General features: G+C 43.4%; 1 pseudogene; it reads right to left on the bottom strand.

Annotated features, from left to right (window-relative positions):
* Window positions 1-17,193: 17,193 nt before the first annotated feature.
* LOC112401174 (cytochrome c oxidase subunit 7B, mitochondrial pseudogene) lies at window positions 17,194-17,445 on the bottom strand (annotated as a pseudogene).
* Between the last annotated feature and the right edge of the window lie 1,035 nt (window positions 17,446-18,480).

Raw genomic sequence — 18,480 nt, 5'->3', positions numbered from 1 at the left:
TTTTGAGGGATTAGATGTCTGCCATGGGTAGCAGACATGTAAACAGATCAGTACCTTAATGTGTTTCTCATCTGCAGGCCTGAAAATGTATTTTGTAGGCATGTAGCACATCCTTGGAAATGACAGTTCTCATTTTAAAAAAGTACAGTCAGTGGATTCAAGTTAGCAAGTCTGTGGGGCTGTGGGTTTGTAAACCGGCTTCTGAAGGACAGGTGTGATGGTAATTGACAAAGCAGAGTGGGGAGGACGTTTCAAATCCACCTTTTACATTTCAAGCAGAGTGATTTTACCCTCCCCTGGACATGTAAAGGGAAGGGCCAGTGGCATAGACTGAGCTGCCAGGGCAATATTACCACAGGTGAGAAAAGGTGTGCTTACCTGCCCACGTATGCTGTGTCTCCTTTAAAACATGTTTGAACATTGTCACTTTATAGAGAACCTCCTGGAATTTCAGAATAAACCAACTCCTTCTTTTTATAATCAAAAAAATAAAATAATTTCAGCCTCCCCAAATCACTGAAATTTGTATTAGTACTTAGTTGTGGATTTCCATCTTTTATGAGGTAGCATTTTTAAAAATTTATTTAATTAATTAATTTATTTTTGGCTGCATTGGGTCTTCGTTGCTGCACGTGGGCTTTTCTCTGGCTGCGGCTACTCTTCGTTGCGGTGCACGGGCTTCTCATCGCGGTGGCTTCTCTTGTTGCGGAGCATGGGCTCTAGGCATGTGAGCTTCAGTAGTTGTGGTTCACAGGCTCTAGAGCGCAGGCTCAGTAGTTGTGGCGCAGGGGCTTAGTTGTGCCCTGGCATGTGGGATCTTCCCAGACCAGGGCTCGAACCCATGTCCCCTGCATTGGCAGGCAGATTCTTAACCACTGCACCACCAGGGAAGCCCCAGCACTTTGTTTTAACATAATTTCTTCCTTAAGTGTGTTATTTAATTGTCTATGTACATTGCTAATTCTTTCTACGTCAGCGTTTCACCCTTTCATCTTCCCAGTAAAGAGCAAAACTACCTTTAAAACACAATGATACTATAGGGGATGCTTTCCTTAAAATTAATATGTAAGTCAATTCACGAAATGAATCATGGGACTCTTTTCGGACTCTCAACCACTGCATCACCAGGGAAGCCCCCATGGGACTCATTTTAAAAACTTTGGTGTATGTGCTAATCCCTTGTTCCGGAAAGTTCAGCTAATGTGCCTGGATGCACAGCCAGCCGCCTTTTCACCAGGAGCTCAGTGGAGTACCAGCTCTGGTGGTAGGGCATCCTTATCTAGGGCAGACCAGGTTGTTTTTTGTAGCCCTTTGCGAAATGCAAAATACACAAATGCTTGTCTTCTAGATACTCCCACACTCCTTTTGTACCTGGATACTGCTTCTGGGCTCCCTCCGTACCACTCTCCACATCCTCACTGCCTTCCTGCTGGACCTCTTGGCCAGATCCCATCCCTCCAATTGCTGAACCCATCTTCCAGTTTCCTCTAGGAGGACCCCTGCTCCTTCCCAACTTCTCCTCCTAAATTCCTTCCTCAATCATCTCTTTTGTCCACTTGGCCATGCCACATACTCCATGAATGCTCTGGGAGATCAAATGGCTACTGTTGACAGTCTCAACCCTCAGGGAGTCAATGGACCCGTAGAGGGAAAACTTTGAGAATCTGCTGAAAAGTACGGACACCTGTATAGGAAAAATTACATGTACATCACTTTAGAAAGTCCTTGTAATCTCTGAATTACAGCACCCAGAAGCCTTGTGAGAACTGACATAATAGAAAGATGTGTGTGGTAGAATTGAAGCACTTCCCAGCTAAATTCCTCTTCATTCAGGGTTTGCTCTCTGAGTTATACGACAGAAGAAAACATAGTAGATTGTGATAAATATAAAGCAAGGTAGAATTAAAACAAATGAGATAAGGCATATCACTACCTGACGCTATCAGAGTAAGGTATTATTACCTTTAACCAATAAGTAGTTGATGTAAAGACTGGTGGACTTAACTCTTCTATGATGGACATCAGTAGTATCACCATTACCTGCTTCTCCTTCCCTTCCAAACACACATAACGACTGTAGGCCTTAGCCTCCTTGCACTTGGCTGCGACAGCGTGGTTAGTCTTGGAAGTGACATGTGTCACCCCAGGCTGAGACAGTGACAAGCCTACTTGCAGTTCTCTGGCCCGCAGTTCTCTTTCCCTGTCACGCAGGAGGCTTCACGTTGAGACGATGCGGTTACACAATTGAAGCAGGCTGCACCGTTGAGCAAGTGCAAGGATGCCACTCAGACCTAAGCCAAAATGGGCATGAATGAGATAGCAACCTTTATGCAATTTTTGGAGTTGTTCGTTCCTGCAGTATAACCTGGTTTACCTCAGCTAATGCGTCTGCCACGGGGCCTGGTACAGAAGAAGCGTGCTGATTTCCATGGGTCTCTGACTTGCCGAAGCGATGCTTCTGAGCAGCTGCTTCTTTCTTGTGTGTGCTTCTTGTCGTCCTTCTCTATCTAGAGCAGAATACAAATGTCAGCCACATCCATGCGTCAAAATAAAAATAGCCCTGTTTTGACTTCTCTAGTCTGAAATGTTAGTGACTCCCATTTTGAAGGAATAATTGGTTCCAAGGTGCCTTGCAGCCATTCGTAGAAATGTGTGTTCTAGTTGGTTCTTTCCCCAGGAAATTGCACGAATGGCTTGAGGGAAAGAAGAGAGTCAACACTGACCACTAATGTGATTAATTAAAGGACTCAGTATAAATGATCAATGGTATTTACAGGTACCTTAGAGGGATTAACGCTGGTTAAACACTTGGGTAGAAGAAGCAGATTAATGAATGATTCAGCGGCTGGGTGGGAGGGTTTGGAGCATTTTTCAGTGGAGCCATTAATAAGCACCTCTACCTCCACATTACATGTGAGGGATCTCACTTTAATCCTTTAAATGCTTTCACTCTCTGTAATTAGGTAATTAGTTTAGGGAACAATATAACAAATACACAAGGAGAAAGAAAACGAACAAATGCATGTGAATAAGTAAGAGCCTTTTATTTTATAACAAAGCAGTACTTTCTGGTTCTTTTCTTGGTGAGGTGTAGCAGTCTTCCCAGGAGTCTCACTGCTTTTCCACAAAGATGGGGTCCAGTTTTGTGCCCCTAAACAAAACACGGCAGGTCGTCCAGACCTGGGAACCTCATGGAACTCCATTAAGTGCCTTTCAGCTCATGTCTAAGCAGGCTGTTAGAGGAGAGCTACAGCCTGGGCCCTGGAAGGCTGTCTGCAAGGTGGACACCAGACCTTAAAAGGGCCTTGGCTAACTCTCCTTGATAAAAGAATGCCTTGCTGTACTTCGTGTAGCACTCTGACTTTGAGGCCTGCCCCTTCTCTCTTTTTCCTCCCTTCAATTACTGGCTTCTTTATTTCTTTCTCTTTCCGTGACCTTGTCTTGCGTTCACAACAGGGCTAGCTGCTATGAGATATTTAAGACCTTGCCTTTGAGAAGTTTACAGTTTACTTGGAGTTTGAGGAATAAGACAGAGACATGAGAAATGAACTCATTATGAGACAGTATGAGTTTTGTACCAAATCAGTGAGGCATGCAGTGAGGTCTACACAGGCCTTCAAAGCACCGGCTCCAGACCCATCTTTTCTCCTTCCTGCTTCTTCTAACCCTCTTGCAGCACACACCTTGATTTTCTTCTCCAGATCCATGGCCTGTGTCTGCCACAGCACGGCTTTGATCTTTGGTGATAATCCGGCCACAGATCGTTTTTAAAATATATCATTTTGCCTATGTGTAAGTCACATAAGGACAGCAGTTATTAACCTGGAAAGATAATTTTCAAAAAAAGGCTCAAAAAGTGTGATGAAGAAATGGCTGATTATTATTTATCTCTTGAGTTGCAAGTGATGGGACATCTTCTTTGAGAGAATGAACAGAAAGGCTAAGAGAACCCACAAAACAGAGAGATTAGATGGGTTGGAAAAGCAAAGGCCGTGGTGAGAGGTTTTTGGCTTACCCCTAAAGGAGGCTACGTCCTTAGACAGAGACTAGTTTCAGTTTTTAGGTTTTTAAGACTCTTATTCTGTTACTTGTCCCCGAAGCAACTATGCAAAGCTCTGCTGGTTTCTTTCTTTCTTCCTTTCTTTCCTTTCTTTCTTTCTTTTCTCTTTCTTTCTTTTCTTTCTCTCTTTCTCTTCTTTCTTGCTTGCTTGCTTGCTTTCCCGATACTACAGAGCAGATCCCTAGAACATGTCCATGGATGGAAGAATGGATAAAGAAAAATGTGGTATACAGCATAACGTTATTTCGCCTTTTAAGAAAAGAAGGAAATCCTGCCATTTGCAATAACATGGATGGAACCGGAGGACATCATGCTGAACGAAATAAGGCAGACAAAGAAGGACAAATCTGCTTGAATCAACTTACATGACAAATCTGAAATAGACAAACTCACAGAAGCAGAGCAGAATAGTGGTTACCAGGTGCTGGGGAGGGGGAAATGGGGAGCTGTTGTTCAAGGGGTATAAAGGTTCAGCTCTCTTGGTTTCTTCGTATCCCAGCAGCAGCCCGTTGACAGGGGCCAGGGACCAGGCCTGGATTCTCAGCCTCTGGTTCTTCCCAGATAGGCCAGTGCCCCCTGGAAAAGTGACCAGTCACCTCCTCAAGAGCTTTCAACTCTCATTCATGTTTTTCATGGCTCTTTCCCCAGTGATGTGTGTTTTCTTCCTGGGAGCTTGTGGAAAATCCCAGTCTGCTCTTCAGAAGGTTTGATTTAACCCTTTAGTCTCCCGCCCCATGTACCTGTGGAATTTAGTACATCTATTTTTTTTTTTTTTTTTTTTTTTTTTTTTTTTTTTTTTTTTTTTTTTTTGTGGTACGCGGGCCTCTCACTGTTGTGGCCTCTCCCGTTGCAGAGCACAGGCTTCAGACGCACAGGCTCAGCGGCCATGGCTCCCGGGCCCAGCCGCTCTGCGGCATGTGGGATCTTCCCAGACTGGGGCACGAACCCATGTCCCCTGCATCAGAAGGCGGACTCCCAACTACTGCGCCACCAGGGAAGCCCTAGTACATCTTTTGATGGTGAAAACACACTCCTTGAGGCCATGCCATGCCCAATTTTGTCATTGCAGGTTTTCGCACTGACATCAGCTCCGCTGGTTTCTGTCTCACAGTAGAGGCCCTCCGCCTGCCCCCAGCCCAGGGTCTCAGCTTTCAGCCTTCACCCATGATCAGTAGACACCTCTCAGAAAGGCAGGACATCCCCAGTACTCCTCTGCAGGGAGCTTCCTCCTCCAGAGTTTTACAGTCTTAATCTTATTCCTCATGGCTTCTCTGATTCTTTGAAATACCTGTTTGTTTGTTTCAATTTATCTTGCTTTTCTGATTGTTTTTGGTGGAATAATTGTGGTGTCTTAAAGATTTCTCTTTTTCTCAGAAGCAAAAGTCCTCAAAATGTATTTTCAAGTTTGCTGGAGGTAGAGATCTAACATTTTTGCCTCAAAACATTACTAGGCTATGTTGGGCAGAACCAACCAATCAACCAACCAACAAATAAATAACTTTGGGTGGAGGTGTCAAGATTTCACAACCAGTTACTATGTAGCTGACTGGGTATTTCTAAATCAACAATTGACATATAACTTTTTTTATATATATATAGCATTGAACAACTTCTTGGACCCAGTGGCAGAGCTGTTATTAATCTCTACATTAGAAAGGGATTTAAATTTCTTCCCTGCTCCATTTTTTTAAGAAAAAAAGACTGAACATCAAATACCACCTGTTTCACCAGTAGTTTTAAAACATACGAAAGAAATAAAAGGGAAAAAAATGAAGCTACTGAATACTTCTTGGAGGAAAGCAATCTTTCTTATTTCTCTGATTTCTGTAAGACCCATTGCTTAACTGAAACACTGCTCAACTTCGCTCTAGATGGCTAGCATCGTTTTGTGAGGAAGGAAAATTCTACTGTCCCAGTCTGGGTCTCAATGTGCCTGTCCCCAAAATGAAGGGGTTGGATTACATGAGAGCGAAAGTGTTTTTTCTTTGACTTCCTTTATGGGATGAGATTTCTTTTTGAGATTCACACTATTTTTCCTTAATAAATCAATTTGCACAACCACACTTACTTTTAAAAATTCCATATCAGTGAGTGTAATGCTTCTTCCCAGCCCCAGGTTTATCCATTATCTAGAACTTCTCTAACTTAGTAAAACTATAGTAGCACATTCCTAGTACAGAAAATCTTCATTTTTATCTTTTATTCTGCTCTGCATGGCAGGATTCCCTTCAGAAACTTTCTGGGGCTATTCTAACGAGGACTCAAAACTGAGCAAAGCTTCATTCATCTGAAGCTAAGCCAAAGTTGACTTAGACTTCAAGTTTAAGTTGATACAGTGATTAACTGGTTAGATGAAACAAACATTGAATAATACATATTTTAATGCTTAAAGACTGTAATTCATTTTAAACATCATATTATGCTTTATCTTTTTCTGGAAACTTTTAAGTGGCTTTTGAACATCAGAAATAAAATGTTGACCTCCATCATCTGTGATCAACAGACCCACAGATGTTCATCTGTCAAAGAGATTGTTGGGCGTTTCTTTTCAATGGTTGGGATGCAGTGCAGGCGGTCTAGATAGTCAATACAGCTACTCCATGATGTGTTATAATCCTGCTCAGGAAGCCCAAGGCAATATTCAGTGATTTAACTTAGGAGGCTTGGATTCTAGCCAAGCTTTACCATCAGCCAACTCAAAGACTGTCCAGAATCACATGTCTCCTCTGGGCTTGACTTAATCTGATCTGTAAAAACGTGATGGGACTTGGGGTAGGATGTTGTAGTCTCACTGGTTCTCAAGAAGAAACAGAGAGGGGATAATTTGACTTCCTAGGAGTTCTGGGAGTCGTGGAAGGCAGTTGCAAAGCCTGAGACGACCTATGTTAAACTTTCCACATAGAGAAGAACTGTTTCAACCCAAATGCTCCTGAGTCCTTTCCCTTGGGAGAAACACCAGCAAATGGGTGCTCATGTTGTTTTTCTGGCATTAGTATTCCTTTTTTTTTTTTTTGGCTGGGCAAAGACATTTACAACACTTTATTTCTAGCACCCCAAGTGCTAGAAATCCTATAAATTGGTAGGAAAAGACAGTCCAATAGAAATGTGGATAAAAGAACATAAATAGACATTTCACAGAATGATAATTTTAGATGGCTAGTAGACATCTGAAAATTGAAAAAATGCAAATGAAAGCAAGAATGAAATACTATTTTTTTTAACCCATGAGATTGAAAATTAAAATGTGTCATGCATCCCTACATTGCTGGTGAGTGAATTGCTGGAAACTGGTGTGGGAAATGGCATTGGTATTCTTAAGAAGACTCCTAGGGTCAATAGAAATGTGGATAAAAGAACATAAATAGGCATTTCACAGAATGATAATTTTAGATGGCTAGTAGACATCTGAAAATTGGTTGAGAAAATGCAAATGAAAGCAAGAATGAAATACTCTTTTTTTTTAATCCATGAGATTGAAAATTAAAATGTGTCATGCATCCCTACATTGCTGGTGAGTGAATTGCTGGAAACTGGTGTGGGAAATGGCATTGGTATTCTTAAGAAGACTCCTAGGGGGGCTTATTCTGTCTTTCCCTAGCAAGTTCACATGAATTCCCCTATTCCCATACTAGAGACACCTTTCTAGAACCCACATCAAGAATGCCCACCTATAGGGCTTTCCTGGTGGCGCAGTGGTTGTAAAAAAAAAAAAAAAAAAAAAAAAAAAGAATGCCCGTCTATAAATTTCCCAGCTTTCCTTCTTCAGACTTCTCTGAAATTATGTCAGGATTGCAAAGGTTTTTTTCTCTAATCATGTGGTTATCAAGCATGTAAACTTGCTTCACTCTCTGGTCATTTTCATTTTCAGAGTCTGATAAACTGACTCTGGGTTCCTTTTTCTTCCCCCCAGAAGACAAGGTCATGGGAAGCATTTTCCTTCTGAATCGGAGTACTCCTCACCAAGCTAAAATGCCTTTATTTTCACAATCCTTTTCAGTGATTCTTTGTTCCATGAAGCCTCCTCTTGACAGTCTGCCCAAGGGGCTTAGGATGAGGTTTGAGGAGAGTGGATGGGAGATTGAAGGACTCTGTCCAAGTTATTGAGCCAGGTTTTCTTGTTCAGCTTCCTCCTCCTGAACCCCTTATCCTTCCACGAAGGTGGACATGCCCTTCTCAGTAACTTCCAACCGCTGTTTACCAGTTTGAGGAAGTACACAACCAAGGGAAATAAAACTTGCTGAATCTATCAATATCCACCCTTGACAACATCATGAGAGAAGTTTTGCTGCTTCTGTTGATCTCCTCCCCTTCCCCCTTCAGTCCCCGGTCCCTTCCCCCTCCCCCTAGTGGCTTCTCCCCTTCCCATTCCCCTTCGGCGGCACACCCAGTGTTTCCTCTGTGATTCGTCAAGCTCAGAGTCTTCTCTGGAACATTGTCTTACTGGTTCTTTCAGTCAGTGTTTATGCCTCACATCTTCCCGGGTTCCATTCTCTATCAAATGTTCCATCTTAAAAGTTCAGGGCTGGAAGGTAACTGTGCAGTGATCTGAAACCATGACCTCATTTGACAGATCAGATCAAGGCTGTCCATATAAAGCGAGTCACGATGGTAATTTAAAATTTTCTAATAGCCACACTTAAAAAAATACAGTAAAAAGAAATAAGTGAAATTAATTATATATTTAATCAACCCAGTACTTCGGGAATAGTATCATTTCAATGTGAATTAACTATAAAATGTCTTGAGATATTCATATTCTTTTTCTCATTTTAAGTATCTGAAATTGAGTATGTAGTTTACATTTACAGCATACTTCAGTGAGGGCTAGCTGCATTTCTGGGGCACAGTTGCCAACTGTGGCTAGTGGCCACTGCTGAGATGGCATAGGACTATAGCAACAAAGTTTAGGGGGAGCAAATGACTCGCTTAAGGTCATAAACTAGTCGACAGCAGAGCCAGTCTCTTGATCTCTGCTCTGATGCTTTTCTTGAAACAATGTCTGATTCTGACAGTGATGATCCTTAGGATGTGCCTTGAAGTGGAAAATGGATTATATGAATCTAGAGTGATTTGGTAGTGAAAATCTATAGTGGTTTTAGTATAAGGCTAAAAAGAAGGTTATACCTTCTAGTAGCTTCTGTTTTATGATATTATTGTTATAAGAGGAAGATTGTGACCAGAAAATTTTATTTCCAGTGATATTGATGGACAAAATAAGTTAATTTGAATTGCAGTGTGAATATCTGTCTTCTTTCAGATCTATTTCGTTAGTCTATTATCTATGTCAATGTCTAAGTACTAGGAAATTACTGCTTATTTCCATGAAAATCTATCAAAATGTACATTTTAACAGTGGCTTGTGTGTGGGGGGAGATCACTGTAGCTTCTCCATCTATGCTTAATGACCAAGCCTCAGGGCTTGGCCCTGGCTTTGCTTTTTTTTTTCTTTTTGCCGTGCCATGTGACATGTGGGATCTTAGTTCCCTGACTAGGGATCAAACCTGTGCCCCCTGCACTGGGAGTGCGGAGTCTTAACCACTGGACCACCAGGGAAGTCCTGGGCTCTGGCTTTAAAACTCCCATTATATTAAGCCTGTTTCAGGACTACCTGTGCATGTGGGACTCCATAGATAAAGCCTGGGGGGTCTAAAAGTTCCACACCTAATTCTGAAGTATGAAATTTGATTCAGGCCAAAATAAACATTCCCAAAACCTAAACTGCATTATATTCAAAGTGATTAGGAATCACAGTGAACTAATGTCTCTGGTACTTGGCTTGAAATCCTCACTCTTACTCGCCATATGCTCTTGAGGATATCACTTTCTTTAGTATTGGTGCCCTTTATAAATGGCAAGGAACGATATCTACCCTACTTACTATGTAAGACTTCATTTTCTAAGGTGTGTTTTAGACCTAGGGGATGCGCTATCAAAAAGGGATTCTATGGTCAACTGAATCTGAGAAATTCTGAATACTCTTAGAGATTCAAAATGTGTAACAGTATTTTAAAGACCTGGGTAGTCTTGCAGACGAAGAATTTTTTAATTTAACTTAACGTTTCCTAAATGTTTTTAAGCCAGGAATTATTTGATCTTTTTCTCACCCACCACCTAGTCCATGGAACATACTTAGAGAAATGTTGTCATGGAGAATTTTAAAGGCAAAGTGGACAAAGATATACGAAAGATATTTTGATGTCTAATAATCATTTCTCAGGCATAAGTTGTTAAAACACACATTTAAGAGTGTCTTGCTGTCCCAGTATGTACCTACAGATTCCCCAACACTGCACTTTCTCCTGGAAACACACAAAGTTTAATATTACTACCTATTTGCTCACCTTCTCTTGACATCAATTAAACAACAAATGTAATACGGTAAGAAAATTTTGGCCACACAGAAAGCCAGACTTCAAGATTCTAAAACCATTACATTCTTGAGTATTTCACCCATACTCCCCTCTTTCTCTCCCTCCTCTCCTGTATCTTCCACTTTCTCCATCTTCTCTTCCTCCCCCCACTTCCCTTTTCCCTTTTCCCTCACTCTCTCTGATGACCCAACGTAGCCTTTTGGTCTAGATCAACTAAGTTTTATGAGCCCTTAGTTATTGAGAAGAGTGCTATGCTGATTCTGGGATCAAAAAGAGATATGACCTAGACATTGCTCTCAACACCCTTACTTTCTGGTAAAGAAGATGTACATGTAAAACATACTCTAGCTGAGTGTGACGCATGTAACGATGGGATTATCTCTAAGGTACAGGAAGTAGCCTTGACATTGGAGGGACTGACCTTGCTGGGAAAGTTGGAAAGGACCTTGTTCATTGAATGCTTCATAAAGCAGGGGATGTCTGAGCAAGTGTGTCAGCAGTTCCTAGGCAGTCAAGGATAGGAAGGTGGATCCAGTAGAGAGGGCAGAGTGTGGGAAGCCACTGAGGCATGAAAGAACAAGGTGTACACTGGACATGCAAACCATCCAAGTAATTCATGGAACTATGGAGAGAGGCAAGCTAAGGTTACATCATGAGAGGCCTTGTATCCCTACCGCCCTTTGGTGAGTGGCCTTCTAACATTTTTAAGCCTTGAAACTCCTTGACATTTTATCTGGAAGCCCAGAATTCGCTTGGCAGTTGGTCTAGCAGAAACAAGGCAAGGGATTTTGTACGGGGTACCATTTGAAAGCCACTGCAATGAAACATGGTCATATTTGTGTTTTCTAGCAGAAACTTAATACGTTTTTGTTAGAGAATGAAAGTTTTCCCAAACGAGGGAAAAGGAAAGGGGCGAAGGAAAACAGTCACTTTCTCAGATGCTATTTTAGATGAAAGGCCAGGATGCATCTTTCTGTTCAGTCACACATGGAAGCAGCTTTCAAGAAAAAGAAGTGCTGATGTACATTAGCTCACTCTGCTCTTAAGTGTGCTGGAACATACTTTGAAAACAGTTTAGAACTAAAATCATATGCATTGATGTCTTCTATTCCTTTGAGGACTTTCAGTGGCAGACGAATCTGAACTGCATTTATTCACGTGGGAGCAGAATTATCTTTGATTACCAAGTGCTTTCTGCTTCCGTGAAAGCTATAATAAACCACTGCTGGGTCCATTGGGGTAGGTGTGGGCTTGTGAAATCCAAGATGGGGAGGGTTTGGGTGAAAGGAAATTTCTTACGAATATTATAAAAATTGGTTTGAACTTGAAAGCGTTAGAGAGAGAAAGATCTGGGTTACTTTTATTGACATCCCTGGGTTGGCATCCCTCAGGAGACAGTGCCATACTTACATGGGTGTCTTCCATCAGCCTCCACCTGATGTGAAGTGTTGTTACATCTTTAGCTCCATTCACGGCAACGTCAGAGACAAACACAGAAGAATATTCTGACCTGGCTTTGTCAGTTTTTTAATCCATATCTTGGCTCTTTTGTTTTATATAAACAGAAATGCAAAACTGAAGCCTCGGTATGTTTTGCCTGTTTCATTTTTAAATTCCTTTTCATGTTTTTACGGAGTAATTCATCTTCACTATGGGTTAGTTTAAACAACATATATACAGAAAGAAGAAATTAAAATCTACTGGTACTAACTCTAGAAATAACTACCATCAACATTTTCGAGTATATATTTGTATCTTTCTAGATCTTTTTCCTTACACATTCATATTATAGTGTTTCTTTGAAAAATGAGATCATGTGGTACAAATTGTTTTGTTACCCACTTTCCTCACTTTAAATACATCAGAAGCAAAAATAATTTTAAAGTCAATATACTTCGTTCTACGACATCGCTTTTATGTGGATGCGTGCTATTTGTTTATAAAGGTAGACCCCAATTTATTTAAACAAACTCTTTTTTTTAGACATTTGGCTTCCAGGCTTGCCCTATTAAAACAGTGCTAGGAAACATCCTACTAGCTAAATTTTGCCTTCATTTATCCTTGTCTCCTTAGAATAATCTACTCAAGTGGAATTTCTGGTTCAAAGGCTCTGTATACTGTCAACGCTGTTGGCATGCTTTATAAAACTGTCCTCGGGAATGAAGGTTATTCTTGTTTATATTCCACATGTGAATGTAGGAGGGCACTTATTTCCAATCAACGTTACCAGTTCTAGTAAATATTGTTTTGGTCAGTTTAATACCATTTTAAATTCCTGGGTCTCCCTACTTCCTCCACCTGTTGGGTCTAATAGAACATGCCCTCCAAAGGATGGGGTGAGGAATCAGAGATACATGAGGTGAAGAAGGGCTGTGCAGGAGGGGCTCAGTGATGTGTTCACAGTTGATTTAAGTTCAGTTTGAAGATTCACCTCATAGAAATAGTTTGTTGATGGGCTTAACGTTGGAACTGTAGAAGCTACAGCATGAGGAGGAGCTTATTTACAACCAGGGTGATTCTCTGCATCCCGAGGGAGGTCCTTCATCAGGTAGAGAGAGACGGATGCCTCCAGAACTCTGAAAGTCAGTTGGAAACAGTGCAAGTCAGAGTGGCTTGAGAAGTGGTGCAGGGAATCCAAAAGGGTGGACAACTTAAAAGTAAACATAATCATTGGCCAAAGCTTGGAAATACTAAAAAGAGAAAAACGATCACCTGCTGGGCTTTTTTCACTGAACTACATTTTGGCATTGTGCCATTGCCCTGTATGGAACACTGCTTATTTTTTTCTGGATTGAAAAGCAATAGGGCGGAATGGTGAACCATGTTGGGCATGGAGAGTCTGAATACTGGCCCTGCCATGTGCCAGCTCATTGAGTTTGAGTTATTCTCTAAGCTGTTTCCAGGTCTATGAGGAATGATGATGATACAATGTAGGGCTGTGTGAGGATTAGATGAGATAGTTTGCAGAAGTCAGCACAGAGCCTGGAATTAGTAACCCTCCCTCCACTGCAGCTGTTATGCTTACTTTGACACTGTGTCTTCAACTCACACAGAGTCTGCTTGGATTCCCTGAAGGTGACTCACGGACACAGAGGGCGACAAACTTTGTCCCACTATTTACCACCTTCCACAGTGTCCCGATGAGAAGTTTACTGTGTTTGGGGTCTCCATTTTGCAGGCTGCAGGTTCGTGGTTCCTATTGTTTTTGGTGCCTGTTCCCAGTGGCTAAGGTTGGTTCAGTGGGCTGTGTATGCTTCCTGGTAGAGGTGACTAGTGCCTGTGTTCTGGTGGGTGAGGCTGGATCTTGTCTTTCTGGTGGGCAGGTCCACGTCTGGTGGTGTGTTTTGGGGTGTCTGTGGCATTATTATGTTTTCAGTCAGCCTCTTTCCCGGGGTTCAGCTTTGGATTTGGCCCCGCTGCTGTGTGCAAGTCGCCTGAGGGAATTTGTTCTTCGCTCAGCGAGGACGGGGTTAAAGGAGCCGCTGATTCGGGGGCTCTGGCTCACTCAGGCCGTTTTAATCCGCTGCTTCTGAGGCTCCTGGGAGAGATTTCCCTTTCTCTTCTTTGTTCGCACAGCTCCCGGGGTTCAGCTTTGGATTTGGCCCCGCTGCTGTGTGCAGGTCGCCTGAGGGAATTTGTTCTTCGCTCAGATAGGATGGGGTTAAAGGCGCCGCTGATTCGGGGGCTCTGGCTCACTCCTAGCAGCCTCAGCGTCTCACGCCCGTCTCTGGGGTCCGCGCTTTTAAGCCGCGGCTCACGCCCGTCTCTGGAGCTCCTTTAAGCTGCGCTCTTAACCCCCTCTCCTTGCGCACCAGGAAACAAAGGGGCAAGAAAAAGTTTCGTCTCTTTGGCAGCTGCAGACTTTTTCCGGACTCTCTCCCAGCTAGCCGTGGCGCACTGGCCCCGTTCAGGCTGTGTTCACGCCGCCAACCCCAGTCCTCTCCCTGCGCTCCGACCGAAGCCCGAGCCTCAACTCCAGGCCCCGCCCGCCCCGGCGGGTGAGCAGACAAGCCTCTCGGGCTGGTGAGTGCCGGTCGGCCCTGACCCTCTGTGCGGGAATCTCCCCGCTTTGCCCTCCGCACCCCTGTGGCTGCGCTCTCCTCCGCGGCTCTGAAGCTACCCCCTCCGCCACCTGCAGTCTCCGCCCGCGAAGGGGCTCCTAGTCTGTGGTAAACCTTTCCTCCTTCACAGCTTGCTCCCAGAGGTGCAGGTCCCGTCCCTATCCTTTGTGTTGTTTCTTTTTTCTTTCGCCCTACCCAGGTACGTGGGGGGTTTCTTGCCTTTTGGGAGGTCTGAGGTCTTCCTCCAGAGTTCAGTAGGTGTTCTGTAGGAGCTGTTCCACGTGTAGATGTATTTCTGGTGTATCTGTGGGGAGGAAGGTGATCTCCGTGTCTTACTCTTCCGCCATCTTCTCCCTCTCCCTTCTGTAAACAACTTTAAATTGCTTTCAGAACAAGGCAGGGTAGAACGAAAGAAATAAAAGTAAAAGAAAATAAAGCTCATCACTGGTATACCCACTCTGAGGTAAATCCTGTTTATATATTGTAACTTTCTTCCTTTCCCCTTCCTTCTCATTGTCTCTACGTCCATCTGTCCATCTAGCTTACCTGCAGGGAGGCGGTATGTGATTTTCACACAGCCCTGGTCCATAAACAGTTTCTTTCATCATAAAAAGTTCATTGTAAAATGAATTTTAATGGCCGTCTAGACCTCTATCGTATAGATAAGCCACAGTTTATTAATTATTCTTCTGTCATTAAAATTTAGGTTTTCTTCCCTTTGCTGCATAACATTTATCTTTATAACCGTGATCACCATCATTCCTTATACATTTTTGCATATAACCCTTTACTTTTGTTTGTTATAAGACTTTCATATACATTACTGGAGATCATCTTCTTCCTATTCAAAGAAATGAAATTAAAGCATATAATCATCTGTGCCTATCCAGCAGAGTTAGGAGCCAGGAGAGTGGTATTCCCTGCACCAGCAAGGAAGCAAGTCTATAAAACATGGAATGAAAATATCTTCTCCCTTTGGCACGGCAGAGAGCTTCTCCAGGGAAGTTGTTGAGGAATACAGATTAGGTTTAGGGATGAATCCTTGCTACCTGGGTGCTTCCCCTTCCTCAAGCTTCCAGAGGCCGTCTCTGACGATTTCATCTAGGACGGGGGAGAGAAGCCTCGCTGGGCATGGCTTCTGGTGGGCCTGGAGCTCAGAGACTTCAGCAAACCTTCTTCAAAGACCTGATCCCTCCTTACCTGGTTTTCAGCCAAAGCTAGAATCTGACATCCCCAGATATTTCTAGGGTTTTGAGCGGGATATTTTCCCCATTCAGTTGGGCAAAGCCTGAAGGGCATTTTTAAACAGGGGATCTTTGAGTTTTCAGCTTTTATCTTTCATTAAAGATTAGGAGCAACATTTTAAACTCCTCTGCCTCAGAGGTCCCTGCCTGTAGCTTCCATGCCTTGTGACCTGCCTGTGTATTATGGGAGAATGTTCCATCTGCAGCTACTGACCGTAGTTGCCCCTCAGTGTCTGTGGCGGATTGGTTTCAGGAACCCTCGAGGATCCCCAAATCTGTGGACGCTCAGGTCCCTATATAAAATGGTGTAGCAGAGTATCTGTGGGTACGGAGGACCGACTGTATTTTGTTTCCCACCTGCTGCTGAAGTCAGACTCAGGTCTCCTTCAGAAACTACCATTTGTCTGCACAGATCCTTCTGGTAGTGATGAGATCTGTGTTGGCAAACACAGCCCTTGCTTGTGCTGTTTTCCAAGAAGCAGGTCTGGGTGGACCCAAGACTGGTGTGCTCACCAGCGGTGCCACCTTGAACACCAGTTATGACCTCAGTTTTCGTGTCTGTGATAAGCAAAATACTCCTTCCTCGTGGTGTTGTGGTGAAGGCTGAGCTCTATGTGGCTGAAGGACACATTGTTTGTGAACATGCCTATCGCTCGACCGATGCCTCTTTTACCATAATTATTCGATTTTGATTCAAGTGTTTGACCTGGGCACACCCGGGAGGAGTCTCCAGGAGAGCAAATAATTACCAAACACTTGGTCTGTGGCTGTGACCAGCCCCAGGGCCTTCTCAACAAGCTGACAAGGTAGATACTCTCATCATCCCCGTGTCCATCGAGAAGTTACAAGACTCATCCAGGTTTAGAGCTAGAAAGAAACAAAGCCACGGTTGGAACTTAGGCAGTCTGGTTGTAGAACCTGTTCTCTTGTCTACCCAACTGTACTGCCCAAAACCCAACAAATGGTTAAGAACGTGTTTCTCTTTAAAGATGCACTGAAGCCCTGAGTGCAGTTGGCCGTGGGTACCCCTGGCCTGGTATCGCAACCCACTGCCAGCCCGTATCTCTCCCTTCCCTCCCGCCTGGTCACAGTCCCATCCTGGATGGTATTCCTGTGCCACCAGCTCCATTTATTCCTGACACAGTGTAAACGGGGACCCATGAACGTGTGGTACCACCAAGGTGTTTACTTCTCAGTAGAGCCTGGCCCCAGGACACCCAAGGGAGTCAACCCCTCATGTTCCAAAGAAGGGGGGCTGTGACCCAGCACAGGGGCTATGTAAACTGGGTCTTGTTGCATGCAGGAAAATCCTATGTGGATCCTTCCAGAAGAGACTGTCAAACTTTTATTTTTTAAATCTTCAATCATGCCATATTGTAATGGGTACACAGTGCTTTTACTTGGCATCAGTTATGAGTTGGTTTTGAAACAATTCAGTATTAAACAAGTGGGGATGATTACTGATCTCTCCATCCCTTTGGGGCAGCTCTACCAACAGGGGACAGGTTCCATTCTATTCCAATTTGTGTTGCTGTATATGCCCATCCGGCAACACAGAAGGTGGCTCCATTAGCTGATACAGGGTTACCATATTTGTCATGGAAATCAGGTGTCTGCTTCCGGTGGCTCTGCCTTGCCATTGTTTGCTGAATGCTTTGAACTCAGAGGCAACTTAGTGCATTTTTGGCCAGGGGAAACATCGTGGAGCTGAAGACAGAACTACAGCAACTGCAGCTGCTAGTTTTTTGCACCTTCACATCAAGTACCCTTGCAAAGAGCTCTGAAAACGAGACTGTCAGACTTTTTGCTCAACTTCCAATTGTGGCATTTAGAGGCTAACTTTTATCCCACAAAACTTTTGAACTTACTTAGCAGTGTTTAGTTCACAAAGCATCTTCCCCACTTCCCTCTGTGGGGTCACCATAGAAAGTTCATGAGGGAGGCCAGATTTTTCCCTCTGTCCCTGGCTCTCTCTTCCCCGCTCTTTGCTTTATTGAGTTCCTACACTGGGCTAAGCTTTGAGAATTAAAAAACAAAAAGACAAATCTTTCCCACTTTCCTGTTGAGTTCTCACAGGTTGTAAGTAGAGCTGTGCTTTAGAACTTGCGTCTCCCAATGGCCAAGCCAGGACACACTCTCCACTCAAGATGCCTTTCCAGACGGTCACCAAACTCTGCTTTCAGCATTGAGTCCTGAGCTCATAGGAGCCTCTTATCGGGATGATGGGCTCTAGGTCTGACCTTCTGTGTCCCTAGGGAATGGCTCAGAGCAAATTAACTCACATCTGATCAAAATTTTCTGGGTCATAGTTAAGACTGACAGTCGCTGGTGGTGCCAAAGTCACTTTTTTTTTAAAACTTTTTATTTTATATTGGAGTATAGTTGATAAACAATGTTATGTTAGTTTCAGGTGTACAGCAAAGTCACTTGCAGAAACAGGAATGGCTAAAGTCAAGACTGGTGTGTCCTTCTGGTGCCTTTAAAACAGGACAAATCTCCTATAAACGTAATTAATCCATTCATCCTTTAATTAATTTGTTCGTTCTGAAACAGGGATGCCCCCAATGTGGTAATGGAGTGTGCTTGCTGTGACCGTTCTGTCTCTAGAATACAAATGCTCACTCTCTCCCCTGTCCCCATCACACCAGCCATCAATACTGAGTAAAAGCCCCGATAAGTATTCAGTCCTCCCCTATAGAATCTTCCTCGTCCCTGTGCTGGGTCTTGCAGCCAAGGGTGGAAGG

This window comes from Neophocaena asiaeorientalis, unplaced genomic scaffold (assembly GCF_003031525.2).
Source record: "Neophocaena asiaeorientalis asiaeorientalis breed wild unplaced genomic scaffold, Neophocaena_asiaeorientalis_V1.1 scaffold398, whole genome shotgun sequence".
In the NCBI taxonomy this organism is placed as follows: domain Eukaryota; kingdom Metazoa; phylum Chordata; class Mammalia; order Artiodactyla; family Phocoenidae; genus Neophocaena; species Neophocaena asiaeorientalis.
Note: the sequence above shows the minus strand (reverse complement) of the source record. Positions and strands in the feature narration are given on the sequence as shown.